The following is a 9,292-nucleotide window of genomic DNA, read 5'->3' on the forward strand; positions in this document are numbered from 1 at the left end:
ATAACCATTGCTGTAGAAATAAACTGGGGGAAGAGCAGCACTGCTAAACACACATGAAGAAGAGGTACACAGAACCTGTGGGAAAAGGTGAAGTTGAAGGCAAGATGCTAACAGAAGTTGTTAAAAGCTGAGAAATGCACATCATTGGCAGCTCCAGATAAACGTGTTTTTTCAAAGTATTGGAATGCACCGTGCACCAGACCTTGGCAAACTACAACCTGGAGGCCACATCAAGAGCTTCTAATCCAGCCCATGGCTGCACCAGGGAAAGTGAGCAACCTGACTGGTTAATGAGTAACTGACACCAATAAGCTAATTTTTTTCACTGTAATTCCTGATGCCATGGACAGTTGCACAAGCAGACTTCGTTCACACTGCATCCACTGGTGCATCTGCCATTTCTCACACCGTTAGTCAGCGTTTGACTGTGGTACAATTCCAGCTCATAAACACACATTTCCAACCAAGATTAGATGCTGTTTTTTGCCATTAAGGTACATCTTATTTGTGCTTTAAAGGCCAGCGATTTTCAGTGTGCAATGATGCACAGTTAATTCTTGTTTTTAATAGACAAAATATCAGAAAGTTTATTAATATATATTTTTCTATGAAACAACTATTCTTTTAACATTAGCCCAAGTCTTCTGGTATCTGCATCATCAAAATTGGAACTTATGTCAAGAGATGCGTGTCAGGATCCCAGAGAAGTCCTGATGCACACAAGTGCTGTAATTGCCCGGGAAGCATAAACTCCTGATGAGCTGATTTCCACTGCCCAGGACCCTCTGAACATGTCTCCAACCCTGAGCTCAGTATCACACACTGGAGTGAGATACATGGGACTTAACTGCATAATTACCGTGGAAATGTTATGTTGGTTAATATCTGGTCTAACTCTGCAATTAGCCAGCATAACTCAACTGAGCACCACAATTGACACCCCTCCCCCCTTCACAATCATCCCTCAACTCGACCTGACTACAACCTCCCGGACCAACTCTCTCCAACCACCACCTTGACACAACCCAACTACCCTCCGCCCCCACCCCCATCTCTCTCTCTCTCTCTCTTTGTCTCTCTCTCTCTCTCTCTTTGTATCTCTCTGTGTCTATCTCACTCACTCATTCACTCATTCTCTCAGTCATGAGTCCTAGTGGCTAAATCAGAATCTAAGTAATTAGACTACCTTAGGGAAAACAGACTTGCTAATGGTACATATCAAAATACAGCATTCAATTGTACTTTGCTAAAGTAACTCCTTCCTAACAAATATTTAAATAATATTTATTTGGGACAGAATTTTAGATTCTTCCGCTGGCAGGTGTGGCCATAAACTTTCTTGGATGGCTTTCCCACCGGGCTGCTGCCTGTCCTGACCTCTCTGCAATTTTACACTGGGAAGGGTGAGGCCTAGGCCGGCCTACTTGCCTTTTCCCCAGTTGAGGCCCTTAAGTGGCCAATTGTTGATCACTTAATGGCTGTTTCCCACCTAGCCTCAATTTTCAGGCTGGCGGAAGGAGATCAGGGCAGGGCAGAAGCCCAAAAATGAACTGTTTTCAGGCCTCAAGGAGTGTTGTATGATGTTGTATGTGCCTGCATGCCATTGTAATGTAAAGGTGCTCATTAGAGCAACAGTTAATATGGGACTGAAGAATAGCACCACCCATAGTATGATGTATAGAATTACATGGTAATAGACTCAGAGAACAGGCTAGAAAGAACACTCTGGAACCAACCTGCATGGAGGTAACAGCACCATGCATGACAGTAACCTGGCGACAGTAAATATTTAAAGATTAACAATATACAGTTCATATTTAAATATACATATCTCAAGACCTCATCATTGAGACATCTAAAAAAAACCCATATTACAACATGGTCGGCAGTGGTGGTTGCTTCTACAAGATATCGAATCAGTGGTAGTACCATGATTTGTGGTGATATGAAAGCTAAATGCATGAATAGACAACAGCATCCCAAGGTATGAAAAATTATAAGCAACTGAAGCCTAATAGAGAGACGCACACCTAATGAGCAAACTTGAAGAAAACGTTGAAGCCTCACTACAGATTTAGAAGTGAGGAATCCAGCAAAGTGAGTGAAAGTCCATTACAGAAAATTGCAAGAACCTGAGTGACACAGTTCACAAGATGGTGAGCAAAAATACAAAAAAAGTAGTTGTACTTACATTTTAGAATAGGTGATGATCCCAAGGGCTCAGCATTGATACATTTGTTGCAAAATACATCACTTGCAAAGCTTTTCTTTCAAAGTTGAGTCAAAGATCTCCCCAGCAACAAGTCTCTTTAAAAAAAAGAGAGGGAAGCTGACTGTATCCTAACAACTACAGCCCGAGAGAAAAAAATGGTTACTTCACTGACAGCTCTTAAAGCAGAAACGACATTTAAAGCAGTAACTACAAAAGGAGAAAGCAGCCATGGACAGAAAATTGGAAGAGACCCCAGAGAGAGGGCAACTCCGCCAAGGGCAGCGCAGAGCTAGGGAGACAGCTGGCAGTGCAGAGTGAGCAGATGATTATGACTGAAGGAAAGCTATCTGAGGTAACTCAAAAGGAAGAAAATGTGCAAAAAGTAGATGAAGCTGTTCGACAGGAAAATGTTTGCACCAGAGCTAAACTAGAAGATTTGAAGTGCAAGATTCAAGCTGAGTATATACCTTTGAAAACACATGATAAATTGAAGTCTTCAATGAACCAAGCCATTCGAGATCTGAACAAACAAATTTCAAAGATGACACAAAGGTATCACGAGGAAATAATGACCCTCAATTCCACAGTTCGCAAATCAAAGCAGGAATTGGGAAAATTCAACAGATGTGATCACAATTCAGTTAGATTTAGCATTACCATGGAAAAGGTCAGAGATAAGGCAGGAGTAAAAGCCTTGAACTGGGGGAAGGCAAATTTTGCAGAAATGAGAAGGGACTTGGCTGAGGTGCACTGGACAGCGCTGTTGGAGGATAAAACAGTGGAAAACCAGTGGGAAGCACTAAAAAGTGAGATCCTAATTGTACAAAGTAGACATGTCCCCTAAAAAAATAAGAGTGGTACTGCCAAACCTAGGCCTCCATGGTTGTCTAGAGGAATACAGGGGAAGATCAAACAGAAAAAGAAAGTGTATGATAGGCACAAAGAACTAAGCACTGCAGATAGCCTAGACGAATGTAGGAAGTGCAGGGACGAAGTAAAATAGGAAATAAGGAAACCAAAGAGAGGGCATGAAAAAAGTTTAGCAAGTAAAGTTAAAGATAACCCAAAGATGTTTTACCAATACATTAATGCTTAAAGGTTAGTTAAGGAAAAAGTGGGACCTATCAGAGATGAAGATGGAAACTTGTGTGTAGATGCAGAGGCGGTGGGAAGGGTTTTGAATGAATATTTTGTCTCCGTGTTTACAAAGGAAAGGGAGGATGTGGATATAGTAGTCCAGGAGGAACACTGCGAGGTATTGGACGGGCTAGTCATAAAGAGAGAGGAAGGACTGGAAGGGTTGAAATCCTTGAAAGTTGATAAGTCATCAGGGCCAGATAGATTGTTTCCGAGGCTGCTGAAGGAAGTCAGGGAGGAGATAGCAGATGCTCTGAGGATGATTTTCCAATCTTCACTAGATACAGGGGAGGTACCGGAGGACTGGAGAAATGCAAACGTAGTTCCATTGTTTAAAAAGGGACCAAAGGAAATGCCAAACAATTATAGGCCAGTTAGTCTTACATCGGCGGTGAGCAAATTAGTAGAATCAATCCCGAGAGATAGGATTAACTGTCATGTAGAAAGGCATGGACTAGTCAGGGATGGTCAGCATGGATTTGTTAAAGGAAGGTCTTGCCTCACAAATTTGATTGAATTCTTTGAGGAAGTGACGAAGGGTTGATGAAGGTAGTGCAGTGAATGTTGTGTACATGGATTTTAGCAAGGCATTTGACAAGGTCCCACATGGCAGATTGGTCAGGAAAGTAAAAGCCCATGGGATTCAGGGTAATGTGGCAAACTGGATAAAAGGTTGGCTTTGTAACAGGAAACAAAGGGTAATGGTCGATGGATGCCCTTGCAAATGGAAAGTCGTCTCAAGTGGTGTTCCACAGGGCTCGATGTCAGGACCCTTGCTGTTTGTGTTATATATTAACGATTTGGACATGAACGTGGGGGGCACGATGGGAAATTTGCAGATGACACAAAGATTGGCCGAGTAGTGGATAGTGTAGAGGATAGCCATAATCTCCAAAATGATATAGATGAGTTGGTGGAGTGGGCGGTAAAGTGGCAGATGGATTTTAACATAGAGAAGTGTGAGGTCATACATTTAGGGAGGTCAAACAGTTACAGGGATTACACAATAGATGGGAATATACTAAGAGGGGTAGATGAAGTGAGAGATCTTGGCGTACAAGTACACAGGTCCCTGAAGGCAGCATTTCAAGTAGACAAGGTTATAAAGAAGGCATATGGAATGCTCTCCTTCATTGGCAGAGGTATAGAATATAAAAGTAAGGATATAATGTTGGAATTGTATAAAAAACTGGTGAGGCCACAAATGGAGTATTGTGTGCAGTTCTGGTCACTACATTACAGGAAGGACGTAATAGCTCTGGAGAGAGTGCAGAGGAGGTTTACAAGAAAGTTGCCAGAGTTAGAAAAGTGTAGCTACAAGGAGGGATTGGATAGGTTGGGGTTATTTTCCTTCGAACAAAGAAGGCTGAGAGGTGAATTGATTGAGGTGTACAAAATTATGAGGGGAATAGATAGAGTGGACAGGATAAAATTGTTTCCCTTGATGAAGAAGTCTAGAACCAGGGGACATAGATTCAAGATAAGTGGCAGAAGGTGTAGGGGGGACATGAGGAAGAACTTTTTTACGCAGAGGGTAGTAGGTGTCTGGAATTTGCTGCCCAAGTTGGTGGTAGAGGCAGAAACTCTAATCTCTTTTAAAAAGTACTTGGATCTGCACATTAAGTGCTGTAAGCTGCAGGGCTATGGGCCGGGTGCAGGAAGGCTGGATTAGAAAGGGCACCTGGGTGTCCTCGGGCTGGCATGGACAAGATGGGCCGAATGGCCTCTTTCTGCGCTGTAACTTTTCTATGATTCTGTGGTTCTATGTACAGCCAAGCAAAATTGCAGTAAGAAAGGGCATGCAAAGAAGTTTCAACCCTGAAAGACTCCTTGAAGAAGCAATATATAGCTATGGAAAAACATGAGGAGCTAAAAAGGACATTGAATATTACTTCCGAAAAAGCTGTGTTGGAACTATCAGTAGCAACAAAATAATGCACTGAAGCCCAGAATGAGTTGGCAAGAAGTCAACAAGAAAATAAACAATTGAAAGAACAATTGATTATCATTCAAGATCAAATGCAAAAGGAATGCATGACCATTCAGCGACATGAAGACAGTCTCCTTGAGTTTCATTCTGCTGTTTAAGACAATGTTGAATTACAGGAATGCTCAAGATGAAACAAGCAAGCCTTGCAAAGAAAAGGAAAACCTGTTGAAAGGCATTCACATGCTTCAAGAGTTCCTTAGGACAAAGTTTATTCTTCTGAAAAATAACAAACGTAAGGAAAATGATTTTAATGTCACTCTGAACAAACTGAAGAACCAGTTGGCAGAGAAGACTCAGCAATGTTCTATATTTCATGAGGAAGCCGAAGGCTGCAAGAAAGAGATTGAAGAGCTGAGGAAGCAGTTGAATGGAAAAGAGGAGACATTGAAAGGGAAAGCTGTAGAACTTTCCAAACTGTGAGCAGAAAATGAGCCATGAATTGCACAATTACAGAAGTGAACCAAGTTAAGACTTCACTGGAGACAGATCTGGCTAACAGTGAAATCAGATTGAAAGACAAGGATGAAGTTCTGTTGCAGACAGAAAAAGAAAAGACAGAAATGAGATCGGAAAATGTCAACCTGACACTGAAGTGCAAGGCACGAGAAAAAGAAAAAGTTGAGCTGAATGAAACTATTCACAAGCTTGCAAAATGGTTTGAAAATACAACAGCAAACAAATGTTTGGCTGAGATTGCAGAACAGGCGGAAATGAAGGTTCCATTTGCAAAACATATACGTCCAGTAAGAACATGGCAGACACCACGGAAAAAGAAAATCTGAGTCCACTCTAGGAATGAACGGAGTGCACATTCCCTTCGGAAGGAACGGGACAAACCCACAGTGTCCAGCAAAAGCAGGCGGGTTGTTCATAAAGAGAAACACAACTCGCAGGAGTGCAAAAAGTGAATCAAACAGAGATACCAAGTACCAGAAACACAGAATTTTTTTTTTATTCGTTCATTCGATGTGGGCGTCACTGGCTAGGCCAGCATTTATTGTCCATCCCTAAATCGCCCTAGTCAGAGGGTATTGAAGAGTCAACCACATTGCTGTAGGTCTGGAGTCACATGTAGGCTAGACCAAGTAAGGGCAGCAGATCTCCTTCCCAATAGGACATTAGTATAATACTGCTCCCGTTCCTCCAAACGTGACAGACTGAGATGTGGAAGAACTGTCAAGCCTCCAGACAGTCTGAGTTTATAATGTCAGGGACTTGAGATGGGGGAGCAGGGATAGCAAGTAAAGACTATACTGCAAATAGTTATACTCCATTGGAAGGTAAATTTTTCTTTGGAGAGGAAAGGGGAATGTTGTATGTGCCTGCATGCCATGGTTAAGGTAAAGGTGCTCAGCAAAGCAAGGGTTATTGTGGGACTGGACAATAGCACCGCCCACGTAACGATGTATAGAGTCCCATGGTAATAGACTCAGAGATGACAGTCCAGAAAGAACACTCTGGAACAAGCCTGCATGGAGGTAACAGCACCATGCATGACAGAAACCTGAGATCTGTAAATAGCTAAAGACTAACAATAAATGGTTCATGTTTAAATATACAAGTCACTGAGACATCTAAAGAACCCATATTACAACAGGTAGGAAGTGGGGGTGTTAGGAAGATATAATAATGTTAATGGAATTTATTGGAAAATAGTGATGTGTATGTGTGTGTACATGCGTTTGTGCGTGATTTAATTGAATTAAAGGCAGCTGGTCTGAAGGCTTTGACATATTAGGAGATAAGCTATGTTTGAAATGTTAAGTAGATAGACATAGGGGTAAAGGGACCATTTGCATTTTTAAATAAACTAGACTGGATTGTTTTCAAAGGAGGGGTGAAATGTGTCACCTCGCAAGACGAAGTTTAGAAACAGTGTGTTTATTTTTCCCAAATATTACTGGTAAAATGAGTACTATGAGACATTTTTATTATTAGGAAGGTAAAGTCCAAAGGCAAAGGGCAGAATTTTCCATGCCTGCTGGCAGCTGGCGTGATAGGTGACGTGAGCGGACAATATGACATGATTAGTTTCATGACAGCGGCAAGGCAGGTTGTGATTGTCTGCTCAGCCCGCTGACGGCGGGCCATATTTCCCACCATCGGTCATTGGGAACCTCATTGTAATACATCAGCATATCATTATCAGGCCATCCCAGCAGGCTCTTGCACCCCCACTGGATCATGTCGGTGTGTTTCACAGCAGCACAGAGGTGGCCTGCACTTTGGGTGAACTGGAGGTGAGTGCACAGCAATGTTCTGTAGAGCTCTCCAGGGTCTCCTGTTGCTTTGCATTCTTCAGTGGCGCCGGGGGGGGGTTGGGTTTAAGTGCCGCCCTGACACAGAGACAACTTTTGAGGGGTGTGGGGAGCAAGGGTAGCCCTGCCGTTGAATATAGCGCACAAGCATTTGGGGTGGGGGGAGTAGGGTGGGTGAGAGAAGTGGCCATGCATTCGGGAAACCTGTGGAAAGTGACCATTCCTCTGCAACTGAGACAGTTCAGGTGCAGCCACATTGGTATGATTGGAGTTGTGCTTCTAGCTTATCTGCCCACTCAAGCAATGCAGGGGCATCAAAGTGCCACCAAGTTCTCCAGACCTCTCCCGACTCCCTGCCCTGGCACAGACTGCAAATTCACAAGCACTTTAGTGGACTGCAGAGCAGTTGGACTGCAGAAGTTGTACAATCTCCTTGCTAAAGCTGGCCATGTAGCAGACACTGCTGAAGGTGCTCACAGCCCCTTGCAACGTCAGCATTCTGATTTGGACCAATCTTCCCCCATGGTTCAAGCTAACAGGGCAGTCCATGCAGCGCACTAATCTTTGGCCATCCAAGTGGTGGCCAGCACTCTCCGGGAAGTGTTAAGGGGCTGTCACACTTAACCAGGATAGATTCTTAGTATACCCATGTTAACCATGTGCCTCTTTCATCCTGCAGGAGGAGTACATCAGGATCATGGAGCCCGGTGAACTAGCTGTATGCCTGATGGCCTACAGAGCGTGAAAAAAACGGAGGAGAGAGCGACTGAGGCTCCTGACTGCGTAGAGACAGGAGAAGCAACCTCAAGAAGAAGGGGCAGCTGGGGCTCCTGCACACGCCGCCCAAGAGCCACAGCGAGCCGTCACAGGCTGGCGCCTAGTGACACCCAGGGTATATAGATGCCGTCTTTCATTCCTGCAGATGGCCGAGAACCATCGTCCTGAAGACTGCAAATGTCTAGGGAACTGGTCGCTCACATCTGCCATTTACTTCAGGATTTTGCACCAAGAGAACATAGAGGGCATCTACTGCCAGTGGCTGTGTAAGTGACTGCGGCGCTCAATTTCTATGCCAGTGGCTCCTTTCAGGGCTGCACAGGTAACCTCTGTGGGATCTCTCAAGCTTTCAGCCACAAATGCATCCATGAGGTCATGGGCATTTTTGCGAGGTCACACAACTTTGTGCAGTTCGCCCGGGATCAGGACAGCCAGGGTGCAAGAGCGATTGGATTCTCCCAGATCTCGGGTTTCCCACAGATGCAAGGTGTGATTGACTGCACTCATGTGGCGCTCAGATCTCCATTGCAACACACAGTGGACTTCATCAACTGTAAGGGCTTCCATTTGCTGAATGTGCAGCTGGTGTGCGACCACCAGAAACGCATCCTGCAGGTGTGCGCATGGTTTCCAGGGAGTATGCACGACGCCTACATCCTCAGTCGGTCACAGATCCCTGAGTCTTCCAGGGTCCACAGAAGCTGCATGGATGGCTCCTTAGGGACAAGGGCTACCTGTAGGGGCCATGACTGATGACACCTGTGTGGCAGCCTCAGACTGCAGCAGAGTGAAGGTATAATGTGGCTCATGCTGCAGCTCACACCTTTGTGGAGCAGACCATCGGGACGCTGAAGATGACGTTCCGGTACTTGGACTGGTCTGGTGGAGCCCTGCAATACAGTCCACAGAAGGTGTCAC

Source organism: Cetorhinus maximus, chromosome 3 (assembly GCF_964194155.1).
Source record: "Cetorhinus maximus chromosome 3, sCetMax3.hap1.1, whole genome shotgun sequence".
Lineage (NCBI taxonomy): Eukaryota > Metazoa > Chordata > Chondrichthyes > Lamniformes > Cetorhinidae > Cetorhinus > Cetorhinus maximus.